General features: G+C 31.8%; 2 non-coding genes across 2 annotated transcripts; one reads left to right on the forward strand and one right to left on the reverse strand.

Annotated features, from left to right (window-relative positions):
• Positions 1-291: 291 nt before the first annotated feature.
• trnap-agg (transfer RNA proline (anticodon AGG)) lies at positions 292-363 on the reverse strand. Its single transcript has one exon. It is a non-coding gene; the product is annotated as a tRNA-Pro (tRNA).
• Positions 364-5,504: 5,141 nt separating this feature from the next.
• trnap-agg (transfer RNA proline (anticodon AGG)) lies at positions 5,505-5,576 on the forward strand. Its single transcript has one exon. It is a non-coding gene; the product is annotated as a tRNA-Pro (tRNA).
• The last annotated feature ends 4,271 nt before the right edge of the window (positions 5,577-9,847 follow it).

Here is a 9,847-nt window from a genome sequence, read left to right on the forward strand (position 1 = left end):
AATAAATTTTTTATGTTATTTCATGGGAAGGGCCGATAAATATTTGCGGGGATGGGTGGGGATGGAAGAAAATGCTTGCGGGGATGGGTGGGGATGGCTTTGGTTTCTGCGGGGATGGGTGGGGATGGAACAAATTCCTGTCGCCGTGCAGCTCTCTAGTTTAGAGTTTTCTTAAAAAAATAAAAATAAAGTCCTTTAGAAAAAAGTAGGGGGGGGGGGGGCTCGATACCCAGCTTGATCATCAGATTAAGCTAGCAAATAATATAAAAAGTAATAACAATAGATAAATACGGGCCTGTCCGGGAGTTGAACCCGGGACCTCTCGCACCCTAAGCGAGAATCATACCACTAGACCAACAGGCCGTTGTATAAATAGAATTTTTTTTTAATATAATTTTAAAGCCAACAAAGTTTCTTTAGGCAAATACTTTAAGTCAATAAATGTTTAGAAGTTTACTTTTGTTGCGCCTATTTTGATATAACGCAGTTTTTTATCGATAATGTTTTTTTCAACAACGTTTTTATATACTGTTGCATGTTTTAGTAAGCCATCTATAGATCGCATCTTATAAAATGCAAGATCTTATATAATGCAATTAACAAAAACTTTTCTTCCAACTAAATAAAAAAGTTAGTTAAATATTTTCCTTAAATAAATATTTAATTAAGTTATTTTTGTTGTTTTAGTTAAATTTTGATTAAAATTAAATAAATTTATGTTCAAAAATGTATTCAAAAAAAATAGGCGCATTAAACTTTTAGCATTATTGAGTTTTTAATATATTCGTAAACATAAGTATGTATGCTTAAGCAGGGTCGTTCCTAGGGTTGGTGGCGCCCGGGTAAATGTAGTTGCGACATCCCCCCCCCCCCTTTCTCCTTTTTTTTTAAACATTAATTTTATTCATCTTTTTAGTTGATTTTACTTTTCGTTTATTTTATAAATACTTTCTTTTCCCATTTTTCCTCTTTAAATAAGTTATTTTTATCCGTTAGAAAAAACCGCCCGTCATGAGCGGTGTCATTGCAAAGTTTTCAAGATTTATATATATTTATATATATATAATGCAGTCAGATCAACTACCTCCTTTAAAAAAGAGTGTAGCTGACTCTGAATCGTATGATTTACTGGCAAACTTTAAAACAGCTGCCACTCCGTTGTCTAAAGCTTGCAGTAATGACACAAGACATAAATTTGACAAATACTTAGCATTGCCTGTGACAGCGCATGATACATTGCAATTCTGGAAGAATTATGACTGTAAGTATAAGCTTCCGACAATGGCATTGATCGCTAGGATATAGATTGCTTGGGTAAAGAGGCTTTTCAGTGTGTGAGGTTATCGTGAGTGATCGCAGGGCTTGCCTAAAGCCATAAATATCAGAAATGCTGATATTTTTCATATATAACATGCAACCTTGATTACAAGACTGACAGCAGACTACTTAAGCTACCTTTATTTGTGTTCAGAAAGTTACTGCATTTATGTTTTGCGCACTTTAACTACAGCGTTTTATTTTTTGAAAATGGCGGGAAACTTACATTTTAATTTTTTACTTGTATTACTTGCTCTAATAAAGTTTTTAAATCATAAATATTAAATATAGTTTTAAAAAACGTGCTTTTATCATTATATACTATTTAAAAGTTTGTTAAAATATTTATTGACATTTTTAAAGAACGATTTAATATTCGATGTTTGAAAAAGTCTAACTGAACAACTTTATTATTTCCTGTAATATAAAGTTAACTTAGAAATATAGTGTTTTTACAGGATATAACAATGTGACAATTGTTAAGGCCATAACAAAATAAAATTTAAAACAGAGTAATTAAAAAAATATATAATGTAATTTAAAATGTTTTTGATGTATTAGTTTTATTATATCGATGGTTCTTAAAAACAGTAACAATGAAAAGATTAGATCTTATCCCAAATATACGTGAATTAGGAGTGGATAAATTAAAATTATGGAAGAATTTAATACTGAATACTGAAGAACTTCGCAAAGAAAACTTAAATAAAATAAAGGTTGTTTTAGTTATATTTATTTCAAAGGTGAAGAAAAAACTAAAACAATGTGGACAAAGTTATGATACATTTATACAAAAAGAAAATCGTTGACTTCAAAGAAATCTTATGAACAATAAAAATAGCCATTTTGGTTCTGGAAGGCCCCATAAACAATGGAGTGTTCTTGGAGAGCAAAGCAAAAGAAAAATAATAAAAAAACTAGCCACTGAACATCATAAAGCTCTATTTTTAGTTTCTTTTAGCTGTTTCAGTGCAGTATAAATCTAATTCATTGATATTAATAGGATATCCACAAGATATGGTTATGAGAATATTATGCAATCTTTCAATTATATCACAACCAACTTTAGTAATTTCACTTCACTATTTTTAAATGCTCTTCTAACAGTATTGCCGTCATTGGTATTTCCAGACCCAGTTTTAGGTATGTCAACATATAGGCTTAACCGTTCTCTGAAGAGTACTCTTCAGAGATAAAGAGATCTCTTTTTTTTAAGTCTATAGATAATTTTTCCTCAATTGTTTTTGGCTTATACTTTTTAATTTCAATTTTATAACTCAAATGAAGAATAAATTCGAAGCATTTTATCCACCAATGCAAAGCTGAAATTCCGAGCCCCAAGGCTGACTCATTCTCAGTTTTTGCTTTTAATAAATCGATATTGTTCATTTCGTTGGGTTTAGTATTGCACACATTGCAGGATTGAGTTGATTTTGTCTCTGTAAGTGCGTTAACTACTTTATTATTAAACATTGTAAGATCAACTCTATAGCTAATATTAAAGGTCACCTTTTTTCCTGCAAAATCAAAAGTTTTGCAAAATTTCTTTAAGGTATTTATTTGATTTTTTAGACCTGATTCTTCTTCTCTGGATAAAATAGGGCTCTCTTTTTTTATATTGGAGATGAAGAGGTCTACAAAAGTGACAACTTGAAAGATTTCCATTTTTCCAAATTTCGCCATCTTCTACTTTGAGCAATAGAGGCACAAAAGCTGTACTAAAAAGATTTTCTTCACTTTTAAGTTCTATGCTTGTGTTACTTGTCTCGTATTTCTGTTTATAAATACTTTGGCTTGATGCTCCATCAAAACCAATCTTTCCATATAAAACTCCAAATATTTCGTTACCTTGACCACAAATAGACATATCAATCATTTCAGTTATTCTACTCACAGTGTGAGTAGAATAACTGAAATGAGTAAAATAAATGAAATCCAACATGCTTTGAAGAATATTTACACTGAGAATATACACTTTGTAGAAATTTCAGAAAAGTGTATATTCTCAGGATAGCATTTCAATTTTTCCTCGAAAATACTGTGCAAGGTTGGATAAATATGTACATTGTGTACTAGAGCTGAGTTTTTGATCATTTGATATTGTTTATCGCTGAGATCAACGTTCATTTTTAACGCAAGCGCTTCCTCTAAACTCAGATTAATGGGAAAGGTTTTATACAAAGTTTCATCAATTTTTTCTTTCTCCAAAACATTAGAAATATTGTTTTTTAAAATAGAGGCTTTTTTTTTTCTCCAGCAACATTTTCACTTTTTGCAGAAACTAAAAATAGAGCTTTATGATGTTCAGTGGCTAGTTTTTTTATTATTTTTCTTTTGCTTTGCTCTCCAAGAACACTCCATTGTTTATGGGGCCTTCCAGAACCAAAATGGCTATTTTTATTGTTCATAAGATTTCTTTGAAGTCAACGATTTTCTTTTTGTATAAATGTATCATAACTTTGTCCACATTGTTTTAGTTTTTTCTTCACCTTTGAAATAAATATAACTAAAACAACCTTTATTTTATTTAAGTTTTCTTTGCGAAGTTCTTCAGTATTCAGTATTAAATTCTTCCATAATTTTAATTTATCCACTCCTAATTCACGTATATTTGGGATAAGATCTAATCTTTTCATTGTTACTGTTTTTAAGAACCATCGATATAATAAAACTAATACATCAAAAACATTTTAAATTACATTATATATTTTTTTAATTACTCTGTTTTAAATTTTATTTTGTTATGGCCTTAACAATTGTCACATTGTTATATCCTGTAAAAACACTATATTTCTAAGTTAACTTTATATTACAGGAAATAATAAAGTTGTTCAGTTAGACTTTTTCAAACATCGAATATTAAATCGTTCTTTAAAAATGTCAATAAATATTTTAACAAACTTTTAAATAGTATATAATGATAAAAGCACGTTTTTTAAAACTATATTTAATATTTATGATTTAAAAACTTTATTAGAGCAAGTAATACAAGTAAAAAATTAAAATGTAAGTTTCCCGCCATTTTCAAAAAATAAAACGCTGTAGTTAAAGTGCGCAAAACATAAATGCAGTAACTTTCTGAACACAAATAAAGGTAGCTTAAGTAGTCTGCTGTCAGTCTTGTAATCAAGGTTGCATGTTATATATGAAAAATATCAGCATTTCTGATATTTATGGCTTTAGGCAAGCCCTGCGATCACTCACGATAACCTCACACACTGAAAAGCCTCTTTACCCAAGCAATCTATATCCTAGCGATCAATGCCATTGTCGGAAGCTTATACTTACAGTCATAATTCTTCCAGAATTGCAATGTATCATGCGCTGTCACAGGCAATGCTAAGTATTTGTCAAATTTATGTCTTGTGTCATTACTGCAAGCTTTAGACAACGGAGTGGCAGCTGTTTTAAAGTTTGCCAGTAAATCATACGATTCAGAGTCAGCTACACTCTTTTTTAAAGGAGGTAGTTGATCTGACTGCATTATATATATATAAATATATATAAATCTTGAAAACTTTGCAATGACACCGCTCATGACGGGCGGTTTTTTCTAACGGATAAAAATAACTTATTTAAAGAGGAAAAATGGGAAAAGAAAGTATTTATAAAATAAACGAAAAGTAAAATCAACTAAAAAGATGAATAAAATTAATGTTTAAAAAAAAAGGAGAAAGGGGGGGGGGGGGATGTCGCAACTACATTTACCCGGGCGCCACCAACCCTAGGAACGACCCTGCTTAAGCATACATACTTATGTTTACGAATATATTAAAAACTCAATAATGCTAAAAGTTTAATGCGCCTATTTTTTTTGAATACATTTTTGAACATAAATTTATTTAATTTTAATCAAAATTTAACTAAAACAACAAAAATAACTTAATTAAATATTTATTTAAGGAAAATATTTAACTAACTTTTTTATTTAGTTGGAAGAAAAGTTTTTGTTAATTGCATTATATAAGATCTTGCATTTTATAAGATGCGATCTATAGATGGCTTACTAAAACATGCAACAGTATATAAAAACGTTGTTGAAAAAAACATTATCGATAAAAAACTGCGTTATATCAAAATAGGCGCAACAAAAGTAAACTTCTAAACATTTATTGACTTAAAGTATTTGCCTAAAGAAACTTTGTTGGCTTTAAAATTATATTAAAAAAAAATTCTATTTATACAACGGCCTGTTGGTCTAGTGGTATGATTCTCGCTTAGGGTGCGAGAGGTCCCGGGTTCAACTCCCGGACAGGCCCGTATTTATCTATTGTTATTACTTTTTATATTATTTGCTAGCTTAATCTGATGATCAAGCTGGGTATCGAGCCCCCCCCCCCTACTTTTTTCTAAAGGACTTTATTTTTATTTTTTTAAGAAAACTCTAAACTAGAGAGCTGCACGGCGACAGGAATTTGTTCCATCCCCACCCATCCCCGCAGAAACCAAAGCCATCCCCACCCATCCCCGCAAGCATTTTCTTCCATCCCCACCCATCCCCGCAAATATTTATCGGCCCTTCCCATGAAATAACATAAAAAATTTATTAAAATATAGTCAAGAGTTTAATTAATAGAGTTTAATAGCTTATAAAAAAATTTCTCAAAATATAGTAAAAAAAATTTACTTGATTTAAAAATAGACAAAAAAGAAATAAAATGAAACAATGTTAACCATAAATTTCTAATTTAGAAAAATAAAAGTCAATGCTTAAGCCCTTGCAAAAACAACAGATCATCGACACTATCAGGTGATAGTTATGACCTCCTCTCTTCAAGAACCCGGCCAGCAGATGAAAATGTTCTCTCCGATGAAGTGCTGGCTGCAGGAATTGCCAAAATTCTTTTCGCAATTTCAGAAAGATTCTTCCATTTTGTAGCCCTTTCCAGTATAGCAATATATCATCTTGTTATTATCCTTCAGGTTGATGCATATTTAACAATTTGTTAAATATGCATCAACCTGAAGGATAATAAACATGACGACTTTATAGGATGAAATGAAATTATTAAAAATAGCAAAGTAGATAGTTATAAAAAAAAAATATAGAAGAAAAATTGAATAAAGTATGTTTTCAAAACATACAATTTAAAACATCATGAATTGAAATACAAAACATCATTGAAAGACAAAACCACAATATAAAATAAAGTAGCAGTAATACTTCTTCATGTTCTTCTAATATCACATTTGATATATTATGCTGATCTCCAAAAAAACTGTCCTCTAACTTGGCCTTTTTTGGTGGTGGGATTGATTGAGATGTTTTTTCAGAAACAATATTTGTTGATTTAGTCAATTGTTTCACAAGATGTTTTAAATTTAATAATCCTTCAGCATACTCTGTTGGTGCCAAAGTTTCAAAATTGTTTTTAAATCTTGGGTCCAGTAATGCTGCTGTATAATGAATTTTACCAACATGAAAATATTAGAGCAGCTTATTGAAAAGATGATCCTACAACTGTTTAACTATTGCGCTGCCTGAAGATTTGGATGTAAAATGTTGCTCCTATTTCAATTTTGTTGGTAGAACCATATGAATAGTGGGTGATTGATCTTTAGAAAGACAAAGTGTAGCCATTTCCATGGGTTCCAACACTTCGACAACATTGTTCAAGGTATTTTTGTTTAAATCAATCAGCAACAACAATAGTTTTCTATTGAAGCCTAGCTCATTACATAAATTATGTAGTTGTGCAAAATTTAACGATATTGATTTTAGCATGTGAAGAACACTATTCCACTGAGTTACTACACATTGCTTGAGTGTTATTGCCAATTGAGTATTAATTTTGGTTCTTTTGGCAAATGTTACAATTTCTTTATAAATTTCAATCATGTTACTGATTTCCACTGGTAGGCAGCAATTATTATTGTAATTACTTTTAGTGGACCCATGGGGCAAAACGAGATTAAGGTTGCGACTTGAACAGCCTAACCATACACATTCTTTAAATGCTGCTTTCATGTTACTAGCATTATCTGTAACATAAATATTTTCTGGTCGCCAAGCATTAAATTCTCCCAAGATTCCCTTTACTGCCTCTTTAATAATCTCAGCAGTATGCCTTTGATCCAGTATGCGAGTGGCTAACAGATATGTTTCCAATCAGCCAGAAACTGAACTGTTACTGCAATGTAACTGTTTGAGCTTTGTTCATGCATCCATAGATATAGTGATATATTTCTGTTAAATGGGAACAGAATAAATCTTTTTCTTTTTTCACAACACCATTTAAATGGTGGTGTGAAATAAGAAATAATTAATATTTCTTTTACACCTGCCTTTCCAAAATTTGCCCCAACAGCAATCAACTTTCTAGCAAAATTTTTAAAACCCTCACCTTCAACTATAGAAAAAGGTCTTATATCTTTAGCACACATGGATGTAATTGCATCAGCAACTTCTGATTTAACTGATGCCGGAACTTTTTTCGAACCAGTTAATGAAGATGAAGCCCCAAATAAAGTAGTTATTTTAACTGATAGAGTTCTGCAAAAATCCATATGGGCCTGTAAGCCATTTGTGCCATCTCATGCCTTCCATGACAAAACATGCTGAGTCAGCATGTTTTGTCATGGAAATATACTATTTTAACTACATTTTCAAACAAGGATTTCTCATGAATTAGTCAGAGTTTGAGGCTAAAATTTTGCAAAGAGGTTAACAATGTGTTGATTATGGGATTTGACCAGAATCACCATCAGAACTGTTACAGAATTAAAATGGCTGCATTTTTAACAATGATTTTTAATTTAAACGTAAAATGTGTAATGCTAATGTCAATATCTCAACAACAATAAATGTTCATTTCCAACATGTCTAATACACATAAACATTGTGTATGCTTAACTGGTGAGGTACAGTCAGACAGCAAGAAAACTTCTCAAACAAATCTTTTGTAATGCCAAAATTAATAAATATAAAACAATTAAGATCGTTAGATCTGTATTCGTTTTTAACTGCACTGCCAATAAAATCAACTGCTTTGTTGAACATATGTACCTGTACTAAACATATCTGAATCAGAAGCATTTTTAAGTGAAAAGTTTTGTTGTTCTGACATATTAGTTTTCATGAAAACGCTTTCTTTTTTGATCTTTTCTTACTTCTTTAATTCCCCATTAATTCTTTAATTCCTCATATTCCAAGAATATAGCAGTCAAATGTGAAAAATAGAATCAATAAAATAATCAAAACAAGCTGATAAAATTCACTTCTTTCTCACTATCCAGTTCATTTTAAAATTAGATGGAATTTACGAATTTGCAAAGTTGATAAAAAGCAAAGGAGATACGTATAAAAGATTTTAAAAATCAATTGTTCCATGGAATTTAGTAATCTTCTATATATATAAAGGGCAATGTGTGTGTGTGTGTTTGTTCTCTATAGAAATCCAAACCGCCGGACCGATCTCGATGAAATTTGGCATGGGGGTAGTCCTCGAGGGGGAGAAGGTTCTTAGCTGGGTTTTGACCCTGTACCCCGCCCCCCGGGGTCAAGGGGGCTAAAAATTGAGCCCCCCTGACCCCGGGGTCAGGGGGGCCGATTTTTTGGGCCCATTTTTGGGCCAATTTTTGTGTACAGATATCAGATAAGCCAGTTTAAATATTGGCCCGGGCAACGCCGGGTAACTCCAGCTATATATATAAAGGGCAATGTGTGTTTGTGTGTGTGTTTGTTTGTTCTCTATAGAAATCCTAACCGCCGGACCGATCTCGATGAAATTTGGCATGGGGGTAGTCCTCGAGGAGGAGAAGGTTCTTAGCTGGGTTTTGACCCCGTACCCCGACCCCCGGGGTCAGGGGGCCCAAAAATAGGCCCCCCTAACCCCGGGGTCAGGGGGGCATATTTTTTGGGCCCATTTTTGTGTACAGATATCAGGTAAGCCAGTTTAAATATTGGCCCGGGCAACGCCGGGTAACTCATGCTAGTTTAAAAAAAAGTAAGCATTGCTTATAGTTGCTATGCCGTTGCTTAGGGCTTCTTTTAGAGATCATATTCACAAATTAAGATTTTCTGTCACTAAACAACTTATAAACATAGTAAAACTATACATTTTTGAAATCGCCAATAATTCTATTTTTCAAATTTGAAGAAAAAAAAATCTGAAAATTTTGAGTTTACTTGGGCTAGTATCACCTTAATAATATATATAATAATTAACAACAATTTTCAATCAATTTATTTAATAAAATTCAACATGGCTGAGTTACTCTATATGGCTGAAGATCAATCAATCACTATGACAAAAAAGCGCTTAACAAATTGAACTTCGTTTACTGTTAGGTTAAAATGAGATGAGACAAACAAATATTTTGTAAGAATAAATAAAAATTTGATCTTCATTTTAACTAATATTTTGTAAAAATCCATTCCAAACCCGCCGGGTTTCCACAATTTTACAATCCATCCCCGTAGGAATCCCGCAGAAACTGAACCGATTCCCGTGAAACCCAACCCCATGCAGCTCTCTAACATAAACTACTACTCCTCCGACACTGATAGTATTTCTATTATTGAAATAGG

The sequence above is a fragment of the Hydra vulgaris genome, chromosome 08 (assembly GCF_038396675.1).
Source record: "Hydra vulgaris chromosome 08, alternate assembly HydraT2T_AEP".
Classification (NCBI taxonomy): domain Eukaryota; kingdom Metazoa; phylum Cnidaria; class Hydrozoa; order Anthoathecata; family Hydridae; genus Hydra; species Hydra vulgaris.